Raw genomic sequence first — 15,453 nt, 5'->3', positions numbered from 1 at the left:
ACATACCTGTATACAATTTCAAAAGTAGGAAATTCTCTTTGGTAAAATGCACAGGCCTTATTAAAATCACAGACTTTGGGCTTCCCTGGTGGCGCAGTGGTTGAGAGTCCGCCTGATGACGCAGGGGACATGGGTTCGTGCCCCTGTCCGGGAAGATCCCACATGCCGCGGAGCGGCTGGGCCCGTGAGCCATGGCCGCTGAGCCTGTGCTTCCGGAGCCTGTGCTCCGCAACAGGAGAGGCCACAACAGTGAGAGGCCCGCGTACCGCAAAAAAAAACAACAAAAAGAAATCACAGACTTTTTGTTGACCTTTAAATTTTGGGGTTTTCATTCATTTATTCAGAAAACTTTTATTGAGGTGCTGGCATAGGATTCATCAAAGTGTGGTCTGTAGATCAGCGGCATCAGAATCACCTGAGACACTTATTAAAAACCCAAATCCCTGAACCTCAATTTCATACTTACTAAATCCAATCGCCTAGGGGTGGAGCTGGGGAGTCTGTATTTTTAGCAGCTTTCCCAGGAGGTTCTTAGGTTTGTAAAAGTTGGGAAGTCACTAACCTGCTCTATAGCAGGTGCTGGGCTCAGCACAGGACACACACTTAGAAAACCCTCCCAGGGTAGAGGAGGAGAAGATACTAACAGTAATGACAAGAGCTGAAATAGAGCCATAAAATACAGCCACGTGCTGTAAGAGCACAGGGGAAATGTGTCATCTCTGGGGGCCAGTGGGCAGGAGTTTTGTAAGTTGAGCTTTTTTTTTTTTTTTTTTTTATGGTACACGGGCCTCGCACTGCTGTGGCCTCTCCCGCTGCGGAGCACAGGCTCCGGACGCGCAGGCTCAGCGGCCATGGCTCACGGGCCCAGACGCTTCGCGGCATGTGGGATCCTCCCGGACCGGGGCACGAACCCGCGTCCCCTGCATCGGCAGGCGGACTCCCAACCACTGCGCCACCAGGGAAGCCCTGTTGAGCATATTTAAATTGGGTTTTGACTGATGCATAGGAGTTTGATAGCTGGACAAGGGAGTAAAATCTCAACCAGAATTTTAGCATGTTATCTCCCTCTGCCTTTGAAGCAGATGTCCTGAAATGTGAGCTTTTAACAGCTGGAGGTATATTATTCATCTGTGGCTCCCCAATGCCTGGTATGCTGAAAGGGCTCGATAAATGTTTGATGAACGAAAGCATGAACACTATGGCTGACTAGATAAAAGAAGAGTGGAAGGATAGAGGAATGGCTGGAGGAGACTGGGTGGATGAGTGACCAGGTAGAGCAGAAGCAAGGAGAGCACGGCTGAAAGAGGCTGGATTCCTGGTCAGCAAGGGCTCAGCAGCCCTCTCCCCTGAGACCCTCAGGGGAGGAGCCAGAACCCACTGTGAGAAAATGCAGCCCGGCTGCATGGTGAGCACACTCATCCTGTACAGTTAAGCCCCGAATACGCCAAGGCCCCTTGAAGTCAGCTGACTTTGAGTTTGCGTTAAGTAGCCTTCGCCCTGGGGAAAAAAATCAAAAGACATTTACCCTGCAAGCACTCTCCTGCTCTCTTAATAAGTATATTAATTTTAAATGCCAGAGACAGACTCGTAAACTCTCCTTCTTGGAGGATTATGGCCACAGCTGCGCCTGCTGGGGAGCGCTAAGCCCGGCCACTCCCGCTCCTATCGGCAGAGAGGGTGGGAATGGGCCGCGTTACAGGCGAGGCTTGCGAAGGTCAATCCTGCCGCGTTGGATGTGGAAGGAGCGGAGGAGTTCTGCTTGCTCTTTCTTCTCTTTTTTCTCTCTCTTGCCGGGCCTGGAAAGTTGTGAGGGTTGCCTCCGGGTTCCCTCACACTGGATCAGAAGATCCCGGAAGGAGCTTCCGAAACAGGGTTTGAGGGGAGGTGAGGCACGTCTGCCTGTGGGGCAGAGGAATGGCTGCCGGGAGATCTCAGGTCTGAAGAACCCAAAGCACCACCGAGGGCCCTGTCTGCAGTCCTCTTGGGTCAGACTCCTGGGTGGTGGGAACCCCAGCCTGCTTGTCATGTTTCTCGAGCCACTCTTAGGCACACTGAAGTTTGAGAACTAAGCTATGAGGAAACTTTCTCCCCAAGACTGTACGTATCTAAACAACGTCAGCTGGCAGTAGTAGGAGGTACTGAGGTTTAAAAAACAAGGATGCTGGTCTTGAAGCTGAAACACGCTCCCATCCCCCAACCTATTCATCAGTAAAAGGGAATTAAGTGTCTGTCCCAATAGCACTACGCACCATGCAAAGCGGCCTTACGCATAGATGTGAGCAAATGTGAAACCGGCAGGTGATTTTGTCCTTTGTGGCAATCAGAAAAATCATAAGAGAAAAATGAACAGTAAGATTTTCCGGGATAAATAAACACTCAACCTCTGCTATTGTATAGAACATATTAAACATTTTTAAAAAATTTCTCTTCTGTTTCAAAACTCATTACTTCTGTTACCTACAAAGAAGATTAAAGCTTAAAACTACCTGGAAAAAGAAAGGGGGGGGGGATTAATAATCCCTTCCTCAGAGGGTTGCTTGCGGATTAAAGGGAACGTCTAAACAGAGTGCCTGGGGCCCAGAGGTCTGAATGTTAGTTGAGGTTGGACCAGGCATTGAAAAGAAGTACTGGTCCTAATGCCTGCATCTCAGGCCTGAAAGACATCAAACAAGCTTAAAGAAATTCATGCAGTGGCTGAAATTTGCAATCTACATTACGTATGTTTTCAATTCCCCAGCTGGGCTCTTTATGGATTCTTTTTTATAAGTGTGTACATAGAGCTTTCAGGCCAGATAGGTCCCACCTGACCTCAGCGGTCCACTTGACATTTTTAATCAAGCATTTTGTTTTATTTAATGATCTTGTGTGTTTAGTCTCACAGGGCTTGTCCCCTACCAGTAAAGAATGTGAGAATCTTTGTTGAAATGTGAAAAGCTAAGGCCTTTTTTGGATGATGTACCTGCAGGGAAAGAAGGAGGAAGGAGGTTTCAACAGTTATTCAAGTCAAAAGAGCATTAACCAACATAAGAGTCTGCGTTGCAAACTTTGCGGGATTGGTTTAGGGCAGAATATATTAGAGTATGTTATCAAGATCGTTTCTTTTCTTCATTCTTGTGTCTACCCCATTGCTGGGTGGAAGACACTTGTCAAACAGACTCACTGAAATACTTTCTCAGTGCCAAGAGATGCCAACATGTTGATGCCCTGTGATTCATTGAAATTTTTTTCCTGAAGAAAGCTGAACATGGAGAACTCGAAGCTTTGGGGGAGGGGAGTGGGGAGGATACATTCTGATTTGTTCTAGGACACATAGATTTTCAGACTCATTCGGGCCATGAGGATGGGGCAGATGACAACCAGAGACTCATTTCCCATTGATGAGATGTCCCAGCTCAGTAGAATCCCTATTTTAGAGAATTGCAGAGCTATTTGGTAGAAATAAAGTCAGTTTCAAAAGTGATTCACAGATTTGGACGAACAGGAGGCCTTCTCTCAGGTTTGGGGGTCATTGTTTGGGGTCCAATGGCAGGGACATTCTGAATGTCAAATCTTGGTGGCTCCACAGATCCCCAGAATTTGTGGACCCAAACTTGTGGCCCTGAGGCCCATCTTCGGGCAATGGCAAGTTCTAGGAAAGCATCTTCTTAAACCTGAAGGCAGAAATGAACACAGTCCACTGTTCTTTTAAGAGTTTCAGGCATTAAAAAAAAATAATATTCTCAGCCACTTAATCAAAACTGATCGATGACAAGCACCAAGCTGAAAACTGTGCACTTCAGAAGGATTAAAATGAAGTAAATGGGGTGTTGGCTTTTTTTTTTTGCCCTTCAACATCTGTATTGCTGCTAAAAATCTATACCTTTAAATATACTTCACCACTGTTATTCACTAAAACTGCATGCAGCCCGTACTTACAGGCAGAGGGCAACTGAAAAACCTGGGCGTCTCGGGGCTAACGTGCTGCCAGCAGGCAGATCGCTGTGCCCTCACATCTGAGCAACGTTAAGCTTGAGGAGGGAGGATGTCAGAAGGCTGGGCTGGGCTAGCTTGTTCATAAACCTGGCAGACCTTGGTCAGTGGACCACAGAGAACTGACTGTTCGACTGGGCCTGCAGTGACGTGTCAGGCAGAAGTCAGTGGCAGGGACTTCAAGAGGTCGCTTCCACGTTCAGTGGTGGGCCATCATTCCCCTCCTTGCCGTTCGTGCTCCCTGCCTGGCCTGCAGTTGCGCCTGGGTCTTGAGTCCTCCCTGGGGGATTCTCAGTATATTGTTCCTTAGCCCTTTCTCCTGGGCTCTCCGATCCCACATCTCCCAGCCCCATGGTTCTGCAGGTCTGTCCCCTGTATGAGCTGTTGCCATCTGCTCCTGCCTCCTCTAGACTGGTCTGGCTTCCTCCAGGCCTCCTCTCCAAGTTATTTCCAGTATAGTTACTGTCTGGTGGAAAGTGTCCTTGGCTGCCCACCGTTTTCCTATGGTTCTATCAAAGATGGACCAAATGGCTGTGGTTACAAGCAGAAGTTAAGTTCATGGGCAAAGTGTGCTCCAAAGAAGCAAAGCCTAGGATGACCCGTCAGGCAGTGGATTCACATCCACGCTTGTCCTGTGCCTCTGGTCGTGGAGAGAGAGCCTCCCCTGCACTGCCCTCGTGGTTGGTTCAGCTGACAGAGAGGCAGGAAACAGGACCCAAAGAGCTGGGGCTGTAGCCAAAGAGTTTATAGCGCTGCGAAGAATTGCTTTGATCATTCCTCTTTTGTCTTTATAATTCATTAAAGTGGCATATGCTTCTCCAGAATATTACTTTATCTGTTTAATAGAATCTTTTTCTCTAAAATCTTTGGATAAAATTTATGCGTTAGGAAAATAGGTACCTCCCACCATATCACCATCTAGACCCTGGGTTAGAGTTCCCTGTTTGAGAAACATTGACACTCATTATTACAATGAATCTTCACCAGTAAAGCAGTCGTGACCATAGAGCAGGTGAGGAAACTGAGGCTTACAGAGGTTAAATGACTCTTTTGAGATCATGCAGGACTTGGATGAAGATTTGTCCCACAACCCCATGCCTCCCCTGCTATTCAATTAAAGTATTTTTCTTTCCTATTTGGCAGGCAGCCCTTGTCACTCACAGAAGCAGCCTGGAACTTCGAGGCCGTCCAGGACATCCAGTTTACAGATGCTCCCCCCACCCCCATCGTGTCCCTGCAGCAGCAGGGACAGCACACAGCTGACCTGTCACTTAAAAGCAGCAGCTGGAAGTTCAGAGGAAACGGAGCCTCCGTTCCTCCCTTTACATATACTTGGATTGTAGACTCAGCTGTTGCATCCAAGAATGACAATCATCAAAGTCACAGGGGCCTGGGCAAGTTGGGTGTCCCGAACAGAGAGGGGCTGCCAGGAAGGCCTGGGGGCTCCCCTGTGGAGGGTCCACAAGTCCCTGGCAGCCTGGACCAAGGCACAGCCTCAGCTTAGCCTCCTGCTTCCACAAGCGGTAGAAGCAGGGTGATGGCTGGGACCCTTGCTCCTTCAGGGCACTAGGCATCAGCCCAGCCAGGGGCAGCTTGGAGGATGGGGCAGGGGATGGTAGCACAGAGGTGGTGGGCTGGGCCCCCCCAGGGCTGACTCCCGGGCAGCACCTGATACCAGGCAGCAAGGAGTAGAGCAGGGCCACATCTGGGTTCTCCCTGCCCAGCCTCCAAGGCTGCAGCCTTAGTGGCCTCAGCCGGTCTTGATGAAGTTCTGAAGAATTATTTGATGACATAAACTCCTGGCTGTCCTTTGATGGATCGCCCTGCTCTGCAGGATACCATCCAGTTGCCTCCAGCCGGCATACTGATTTCCTCTCTGGCTCATCTTCCACCTCTGCTCTCATCACTGACACTTGGCCATCCCAAAGCTGTTACTGTCTCTTGTCACATTTGTCAGGGCTGGCTGTTGCTTCTGCCTAGAACAGTTCCCCCATTGTGACTGCCTGACTAAGCCCCGCTTATCCAGCAAGACTCAGCCTGATTGCCATCTCCTCCAGGAAGGCCTCCCTGACTATCCCAGCCTGGGCCAGGCTGTTGGACGCTGTGCACCCACAGCCTTCACCCCATATCACCGCTGTTAGCTCCATCCTCTGTCTCTTGCACTGGACTTTGAGCACCTTGAGGCCTCCTTTTCTCCACTGCCATATGGGAGGTGCTGAGTAAATAGTTTTTGTATAAATGAATGATTAAAACTTGCTACCACGTGGGATTTGGCCAAGCAAGAATAATGGGGGAGTGCCAACCATAACAGTAACGGCTGACATTTATTGAATGCAAACCATGCACGGGACATTGTGATAGGCAGTTGCCATGTATTAGCTCATTTAATCCTCAGCACAGCCTTGTGAAATTTGTCATGACCATTTTTCAGGTCAGGAAACCGAGCCTTGGTTTGCCCAAGGCCACAAGATAAGGGCGCGGCAGAGCCAAGATTTGCATGGAGGTCTGTCTGATGGAAAAGTCTGCGCTCTTAACCTGCATGGAGCTGGTACTCAGTGGCCCTGGATATCCCACACAGCAGCCAGCAGTATGCAGTATGACTTGTACTACAATTTCCAGCCGTCCCTGGCAAGGCCGGGGACCCCAGCAGACCTACGAACATCTTCCCCGGGGAGCTGAGGACTTTCATATCTTCCATCCCCGCAAGCCCCCAACTCCATCCTGCGTTATTGCAGGATTGGAAAAGACAAACACTGGTATTGTCTGATCCACTATTGTTTGTGTGACAAGGAGTTGTTGTGTTGGTGAGTCTACTCCTTCCAGCCTGGGCAACACTGGGTCTTGTCCTCCCTGCAGGAGCCCTGACATTGATGAGTCTTTCAAAGTTAGTCCCCACTTTCAGGAGAAGCCAGCTCTTCCAAGGCCATGCCACCTGGGCTGGACGCCACCTGAAGCATCCTTGGAGAAGCAGATGAGGGAGAGGACACATACCATGGGCCTCATCCCTGTGTCCCCACATCAAATTGGAATGCTGTGTCCACCCTGAGCATCCCTGGCCCAACTGTTTCCTTTCCACCCCTGGCCACCATCTCTTAGAGGGCTCCTCGGCCAGCCAGCCTGAGCCAGCTCTTAGTTAAGTGTGCTAAGAATGGCAGTGCTGTGGCCTGGAGAATCTAAAATGGCAGATCCTCAAAAACTCACTCCAAGTCTTCTTCGCGCTGTGGTTGTGTGGTTTGCAGCTTATATCTGGACATGGGTTACCTTGGTGTTGACATAGTTTAGGACGAATCCCTTCTTTGCAGAAGATGAGAGGCTGCCATCTCTGCTCCGAGACCTCCCACTCCCGTTCCGCAGTCTCTACAGGGATGCAGATGCTGTCAGGGGTAGTGGAGAGGAGCAGAGACAGACAAATGTGCGATGGGTTATTAGCTGACAAATGGACTCTCACTGTCGTTTCATTGGGACCCCCAACTGAGGACAGTGGATGACAAGTTCCTGCACATTGTGAAGAGAGGGGTGTATACTGCATATTCCCCAATATACCACTCCAGTGCCATTCTTCTCCACCCTAGTCCTGCCAGGCTGACCTCTACAAGATGGTTTGAACTTGCCCTTGGGCTTTGGTCTGAATTCAGCCAATGGGAGGCACCTGCAGGAGATCCAAGGGCAGGAGGAGAAAGGCCAGGGTATTTATTCCCCTGGTTCCCTCTCTGCCTGGTCATGGTTTGAGGATGGCTGAATCCCTGTACTAAAGGCTGCAGCACCAGTCTGATAGCTCTGGATCTCCCAAGGTTCCAGAAACATCTCCTTCCCTTTGTCCGTTAGACTCAAGATGTTTCCTCTTCCCTTGTGGTTACCTGAACCCTGCCCCATACATTTATAGTCTCTACAACTCTCTTTAATTACCCTTTGAGTGTGTCATGTGTTTCCTGTCAGGACCTTGCCCAATAGACACATTGCCAGACATAACCTTGGACTGTCCAAGAGACAGGGAAACTGGCTCTGCAGCCCTCACGCCACCAGCCACCCCCATCCAGATAGGAGGAGACCTGAGATTGAGAATCTTTTCTGGGGACAACTCTGTGTTTCCCTTTCTCTGTCTGCCCCAAGACGAGGGAAGGAAGCTTCAGAAGATCACATGTTGAAAGTGGAAGTTATCTACAAATGGGAAGACAGACATCCCCATTGCTGGATGCTTAAGCCATAGAAACTCAGAGACCTGTCTCTAACTCTACCGGAGTGAAGCTCAAAAAAGCTCTTGGGAGCTGCCTGCGTGGACAGAGTCTGGAGATGCCCGGTTACGTGCTGAGGGGCAGATGGACCATCAGAGGTAGGCCCAGCTCGAGCTGTCTTGAAAGGGGCTGCAATGGGAGCCGGCTAGAAGAGGAGACCAAGGAGGCTGTGTGGGTAGCCCCTGGAGTCAGAGATGAGAGGGAATCAGGAGAGGTCAGTGGTGAGCCCATTGCCCCCATCAGGGAACGGCCTGGTGAAGGTTGCCCAGAGGATGGCCCAAAGAACCCACAAAATCCCCCACAAGGGAGAAGGCATGCATTTGAATATTTACCAGATCATTCAACAGCCAAAGAGAACCACCAACAGCTCAACCCATGTGTGAAGGTCACCTTCTCCCTGCCGTGACCCTGGAGGAGCCAGAGGCACCATGGAGAAAGGAGGAGGAGGAGGAGGGAGAACAGGGGGGAGAACAGGCAGCGAGCTGCTTCCCTTCCCTGCGGTGGGGTCCTCAGCCTGGGGGGCGCGCTGGCGCTGGGGGAATCAGGAGGACCTTTCAACCGATTAGAGACTGAAGTTTTGACTTAGGTTGAACTGAAAGTTTTAATAAATGAAAGTAAAGACTGTTTGTTAATTGTGAAGAGTGATTGAAAATTTGTAGGATCATATGGTACTTCAATTTTTAATTTTCTGAGGAACCTCCATAATGTTTTCCACAGTGGCTGCACCAGTTCACATTCCCACCTGCAGCTCACTAGAGTTCCCTTTTCTCCACATCCTCACCAACCTTTGTTACCTCTTGTCTTTTTATAGTAACCATCCTAACAGATGTGAGGTGATCATTTCATTGTGGTTTTGATATGTGTTTCCCAGATGATTAGCGATGTTGAGCACTTTTTAACACATCTAGAGGCCATTTGTATGTCTTCTTTGGAAAAACATCTATTCAGGTCTTTTACCCATTTTAAATTGGATTATTTGCTATTTTGCTGAGTTTTATGAGTTCTTTATATATTTTGTATATTAACCTCTTATAGTATATAGGGTTTGCAAATATTGCCTCTCATTCTGTAGGCTGCCTTTTCAATGTATTGGTCGTCTCCTTGGCGATGCAGACGCTCTTTGGTTTAACTGGTATATAGCCAAAGGAATTGAAATCAGTATTTCGAAGAAGTATCTGCACACCTATGTTCATTACAGCACTATTCACAATAGCTGAGATATGGAAACAACCTACATGTTTTTCAATGGACGAATGGATATAGAAAATGTGTAGATATGTACACAGGGAATATTATTCAGCTATTATTCGGCCCAGGGAAAGAAGGAAAGCTTGCCATTCGTGGCCACATGGATGAGTCTAGAGAGCATGACGCTATGTGAAATAAACCAGGCAGAGAAAGGCAAATACTGTGCGGTATTACTTGTATGTGGGACCTTTAAAAAAGCCAATTTCATAGAAACAGAGCATAGGATGGCAGTTGCCAGGGAGTGGGGGGAGGAGGAAATGGGGTGATGTAAGTCAAAGGTACAAATTTTCAGTTATACAGGAGAATTAAGTTCTGAGGATCTAAAGCACAGCATGGTGACTACAATTAGTAATACAGTATTGTGTACTTGGAAGTTGCTGAGAGTAGATCTTATGTGTTCTCCTCCAACACGCACACACACGCACACACGCACATGCACACGTGTGCATGCACACACACACATGCACACACGCACGCACACACGCTCACACACACAGAGTTAGTGAGTGTGTGAATTATCTTGGTCTTGATAATTCTACAACATATGTGTCTATCAAATCATGACATTGTACAGTTTAAATATATACAATTAGATTTGCCTCCTGTGGGTGGGGTGGGTGTAGGGGGCATAGAGAGGAGTGTCTGAGAGAGCAGGATCGAATGGCAGTAGGGAGGCGAAAAAAGACCATTTCCTGATTTCACTCCCACGAAGCCTAGCCATTTAGTAAATTGGCTTTAAAGCCACTTACATCTTTGGTATTCTGCAGGACTTCAGTCTAAGTAAAAATATAAAAGGGACATCGTTCTCCAACACAAGATTGAAATAGAACATGTGGTGATGTCAATAAAAGTTGAAGGCAAAGTGACAGGTCACTGCCTGTACCTTGGGTCACATCTGTTTTGCAGAACAAATCCACATTCATCTCCACAGCTCTCACAACTTTGAGTGAGCAGGGGCTACTCAGGGCACTAGTGGGGGATGTATGTGCCTTGGACAGAGATGCAGAAACGAACCCAATACTTGCCTCTAGAAGCTCGTGGTCCAGTGGGAGATCGGATCATATCTGCTCCATAATTATTTCCTTTGTATCCTCTGAAGTAGGCAACTCCTGAGAACAAAATCCCCAGTGGATAATCGCTTACACATTTACTGAATGTCTACACAGGCCCAGTGCTGTGCTGGCCAGTGAGGGGACTGAAATACCACAAATGTTACAAAGCTCCGGGCCAATGCCGGGTTCATGGCAGACACGCGATCAGAACTTCAATCTAACTGCACAGATGTGATGTGCACCAACTCTACCCCTCTATGTAGGGATGTGAAGGCCTATGTGAGCCCTTGGCTTGCTCTGGGCTGGCCTCATGAACCTTCCTGCATGTTTCTTTTCATATCTCTCGAATTTCTACTCTATACTAGGTATGGGGGACTATAGCAATGAATAAGATCTTTGCCTTCAAAGAACTTGACATCTAGCAAGAGAGATGGATAAGTAAGCCATTGAGAGCAATAACACATGGTAGGTGCCATGTGAGAAGAAAGCTGGGAGGCAGTGGAGCCTGGCAAGAGCAGTGATGGGTCTAGGGAGGCCAGGAAATGCTTTAGATGGAGATGATGCTTAAGGTGACAGTGAAGGAGCAGGAGTGTATTCCAGGCTGAGGGAACAGCTCAGGAAAATCCCAGAGCTTACTTGCAAAACGGTACATGTGAGGCCCTGGTCCAAGGGATAAACCTGGAGCAGTAGGCAATGGTCAGTTCATGCTGCTCTTCAGGCCAAGCTAAGAGATTTGGACGGTACTCTCTTGGGCGCTACCTGGAAGTTTTAATTTAGGGAAGCACTGCCATCAGAGATGCACTTTGGAAAGATATGATCTCGTGGCCTAGGGGAGCACGGGTTGTTAAGTCGGGCTGAAGGTGGGACATCTGGTCCGGAGGCTGTGGTTATAATCCCAGCAAGACATGGGCTGCAGAAGCGAGGCCAGAGGCAAGAGCTTTCAGAATTGACCAGAACTAACAGATGGGCTGGGGGAAATAGAGAGGAAGGCTTAAGGAGGGTCCCCAGGGCTCCGGCCTGGGCCGAGTGGCTGGTGGGCGGGTGAGGAGGCCTCATTCCAGCTGGCTCTGGTCTGGCCACACTTCTGGTCCCACGGCCCAGGTGGGGAAGGCTAGGATGCTGCGTCTGTGCTCACCATGTTCACAGGGCCCAGGATGTGCATCTGTGCCCCAACAGGGCCTCAAGCAGGTCTCCTGCCCCGCTCAGCTCTGTCTCCAGGCCTGGAAGCTGCAGCAGTGTTCCACAAAATTAAGTTTTCCTCTTTGAAAGCAGCCTTTGCTAACAGAACATCACTTAATGGAGCAGATATTTAGATCTGTGTATCTCTTGTAAGGTGCAAGGCTCCCTGTGGTGACGTTTTAATGGCCAGGGGCGTGGGGAGGAAGGTAAGTAATCTTTACCTTCGCTGCCGCCTGGGGATGCTCCTCGTCCTTCCGTCAGATATGATTAGCTGTCACCCTTCTGTCTCCCACTGTTATCCAGGTCCCCGCTGTCACAGTCACACCCCCTCGGAGGCTCACGCCTTCCTTTCTCTCCAGCTCCCCCTCCCTCTGGTGGCGCCCTGACTGGCTAGTAATTTATGTATGACAATATGAGACTAATTCAGTTATTATGTCAAAGGGAAATTGAATCTGGGGTTTTAGTGCCGCATCTGGGAGAAATCTTCAAATGAATCTGGAGTGGAGGAAAAAGCCGCGGAGTTCGAGTCATCCGCTTGTCACACTGTCGGCAAGATTAAGTCATTACAGAGGGCTAAGCCAGGGCCAGAAATGGGAAGGGAGAGGAAGGAGATAAAGGGAATGAGAAACAGGGTGGGGGGGCCGGAGCACGAGTGCGGAGGGGCAGGCAGAGGCCGGGCTGGGCGGCTTCGGGTTTCTCCAGGGACCGCCTTATTTACCCACAGAGGCGGCCCGACTGTGTGACAGCCAGGGGGCAGATGGACAGGCCGTAGGTTCAGTGAGAGGGCCTTTATGCAAACATTAGCTTGTCTCTGCTGCTGGGCATCTTAAACACCGTCTGACTTAAAATCTGCCTTCCCTGCCTTCTGAAGGAGTAGAGTGCTTTGCTCCGAGCCAGGGGAGATGGTGGCTTAGGTGGGCGCCTAAGTGACTGAGGCTGGGCCGCAGGGCACCAGGGGTACACCAAGGCTTGCCACATCTGGAGGATGCTCCCACAGTCTGGGGAGCAAGGAGGGTGTGGAGGGGTTGTTGCTGGGGAGCCTGGGTTGGGACGCTGGGGAATAGGGCCGGCACTGTGCATGCGCCCTGACTACAAAGGGATCTGATTCTCAGGGGTTCTAAGAACAGTTTACAAGGTTGTTCTGCCTTCCAAGACACTCACACCCTGCTTACATAGGTCCTGTTGCTAACTAGACTTATTTTCTCTGCGATGATGGTGTTGTCCACCCTTGACGTTTGTGGAAATGCTCATTAGGTCCACTCTGACCAGGTGTGTCCGCTTTCTCCCCTTCATCCTCACGGCTCTCCCACGCTTGGCATGCTGGAGCCTCTAGGTAGCTCCTTCTCTGTGCTGGTCCTTCCTTTCCCAAAGGAGGGTCGTGGTGGATGACCCTCCCACCAAGAACATGAGTTGCCACGTTGGTTTTGCTGGGGACATTTAATACCCGGATTTGAGTGTCTCCTGAACCTCGGATTTCGATTCTCATAAACTTGGACCACCTACTCACATGGGGAAACTCTGGATTGCATGGTTACCATGACTACAAGTCTTCCCTTAATCCTCATAGGCATCATTCTTGCCTCTTAGAACCCTCCAGCCAGGATTCTTCTAGTCCCGAGAAAGGATGCCAAAAGGTCATCTCGACCTTGCCCCTGTCTCTAGGCAGGATTTCAGGGACATGACTGGGTCAGGAATGAATTGAGGTTCATTCCTATGTTTGTCCTCCCCCACCAGCTCTCCTCTTTTCACTTTCCTGGCCTGCCCATGGAAAAACACCTTTTTTTTTTTTCCCAAGAAAAAGGAGGAAGCTCAAATTAAAAATGAAAGAATTCAAAATAACCCTCAGTTCTTAACTCACGTCAGTTTGACTGTTTCTTCCACCACCCACACTTCGGCTTCGACCAGACACCCACCTAACAGTGCTTATGCGGAAGATATTGGCGGCTGTTACGAACCCAAGAAATGTCTTGGCTCTCAGAGCAGCTTTGTTACCATCCTTCCCTTGGGCCTTTGTGTGTCACAGGCTTTTTCCGTTCTAAGGAGGATCCTGGTCCCCTCAGAAGGGCCCTTGGCTGCTGCAATCTTGCACCTTCACCTCCTGAGCACGATGATGTCAAAGAATGTCCCATCTCCCACACCCAGCACCATGCTATTTAATACAAGACTCTGTTAATTGGACTGTGTGATCTCAGGGATGGTTATTTATTAATAGATTATTCAGAGCCTTGGACGGGATCATCATTACTACCAGAGGACTTGAGAGAGGACGAGGAATAGATGGGCATCGCCGAGTGTCGGAGGAGGGGTCTGTTTGAATTCCAGGCACACCCCACCTTGATAACGGTGGAGAAGGTAAGCCATCACGGTCTTGGAGGGAGGTGGTCTCCATCAATATTAAAGCAAGCTGTCAGTGAGGGGGGTCCTCCCAACCCCACAGAGAAGCAGGTGGCTCCTTAAGTTCGTGGACATCCCAGGAGCCTCGAGAGGTGTGGCACCTGAGACCTGAATGCGTCAGGTCCACGGTCCTGAGAAGCTGGTGTTCTTGGCCAGGTGAGGAAGGGCAAGTTCTAGGGAACAGCAGGCTTATCACAGCTACAACACTGTCCCCATCTGACTGGGTCCTGGCATGGCTTCATCATCAGAGTCATTTAGTCCGTTCTCCTGCCTCCAGGCCCATCGACCAATAAAATAGCTAGTTTCCCTCAACTAGCTTTTTTCAGCCAAGCTAGTTGAGGGAAACCAGCTAGTCGGGGAGAGCTGGTCGGCGCTCCTCCTTCTAGAGTTTTCGGGAGGAGGTGATGCAGTCATGCACGACAACGCTGGCAGCCCCACTCCTGAAATCCTCCCCAAAGCGCCTCGTGATGCAGATTTCGCCAGAAGAACCAGATGCTCAGAGCGCTCTGAGCAGACAGGTGGGGGCGGTGATGCCCAGTGAGGGGCCTCAGGCTGACTCCCCCTCCCCGCTGGGGTGCTTCCTGGCTCTGCTTCCATGACGTCCCTCAGAGGAGACTAAAGCCAATACTCAAGCCACTGTCGGTGAGGCCCCTGAGCCCAGGCATGTCCTTGAAAAGTTCATTCAGGCTCCAAGGTGAGGAGGCCAAGCATGGAGGTTCTGCAGACCTGGCCCAGCCTGCTGGACAGCAGACCTCACACTCTCCCCGCTGCCGCTGGGACGGGGCCCCTGGTCGGTGCTGTTGTATCAGTGGGGCCAGACTAGACAGCCAAAGCTGAGGGGGCATCAGGAGAGGCACTTGGGCAGATCCAGGTAAAGAGACTCCAGGTCTGCAACAGGGGGTGGACCCCAGGGGCACGGGCTGTGCGGCTAGGGTCCAAGTCAGAACTTCGGCAACCAAGATACCTGCACGTTCCCTGCTGGCTTTCAGAGCCTAGGCGTGAGGCTGGGATGCAGGTGAAGTCGAGAGCCTTCAGCCCAGGAAGGAGAAGGGGGCCCTGGGGGAGGGGCAAGGAGCCACGCCAGCCATTTCTGCTGAGTTTTTCTGCTGCCTGGGACTGGTGCCCAGGCGGCAGAAAACTTCAGACAGACTAAGACGGGACTGAGGAATGAACTGGGTTATAGTTTGTTAGTGGATCACTCTCTCTAGCTTTGCTTTGCTGGGAAATGTGTTTAATTTTTAATTTTATAAGTAAAACATGAATACGTTCTTGTAAAAATTCAAAGAATACAAGTGAAGCAAAAGTCCTCGTTATCTAGCTCCATCTTCCCCTCCAATCCCTCTCCCCTCCTGGAAGGAAATCATTTATCAACAGTTTAG

Source organism: Leucopleurus acutus (genome assembly GCF_964270905.1).
Source record: "Leucopleurus acutus genome assembly, chromosome: 8".
Taxonomy (NCBI): Eukaryota; Metazoa; Chordata; class Mammalia; order Artiodactyla; family Delphinidae; genus Leucopleurus; species Leucopleurus acutus.
This window is presented reverse-complemented; position numbering follows the sequence as displayed.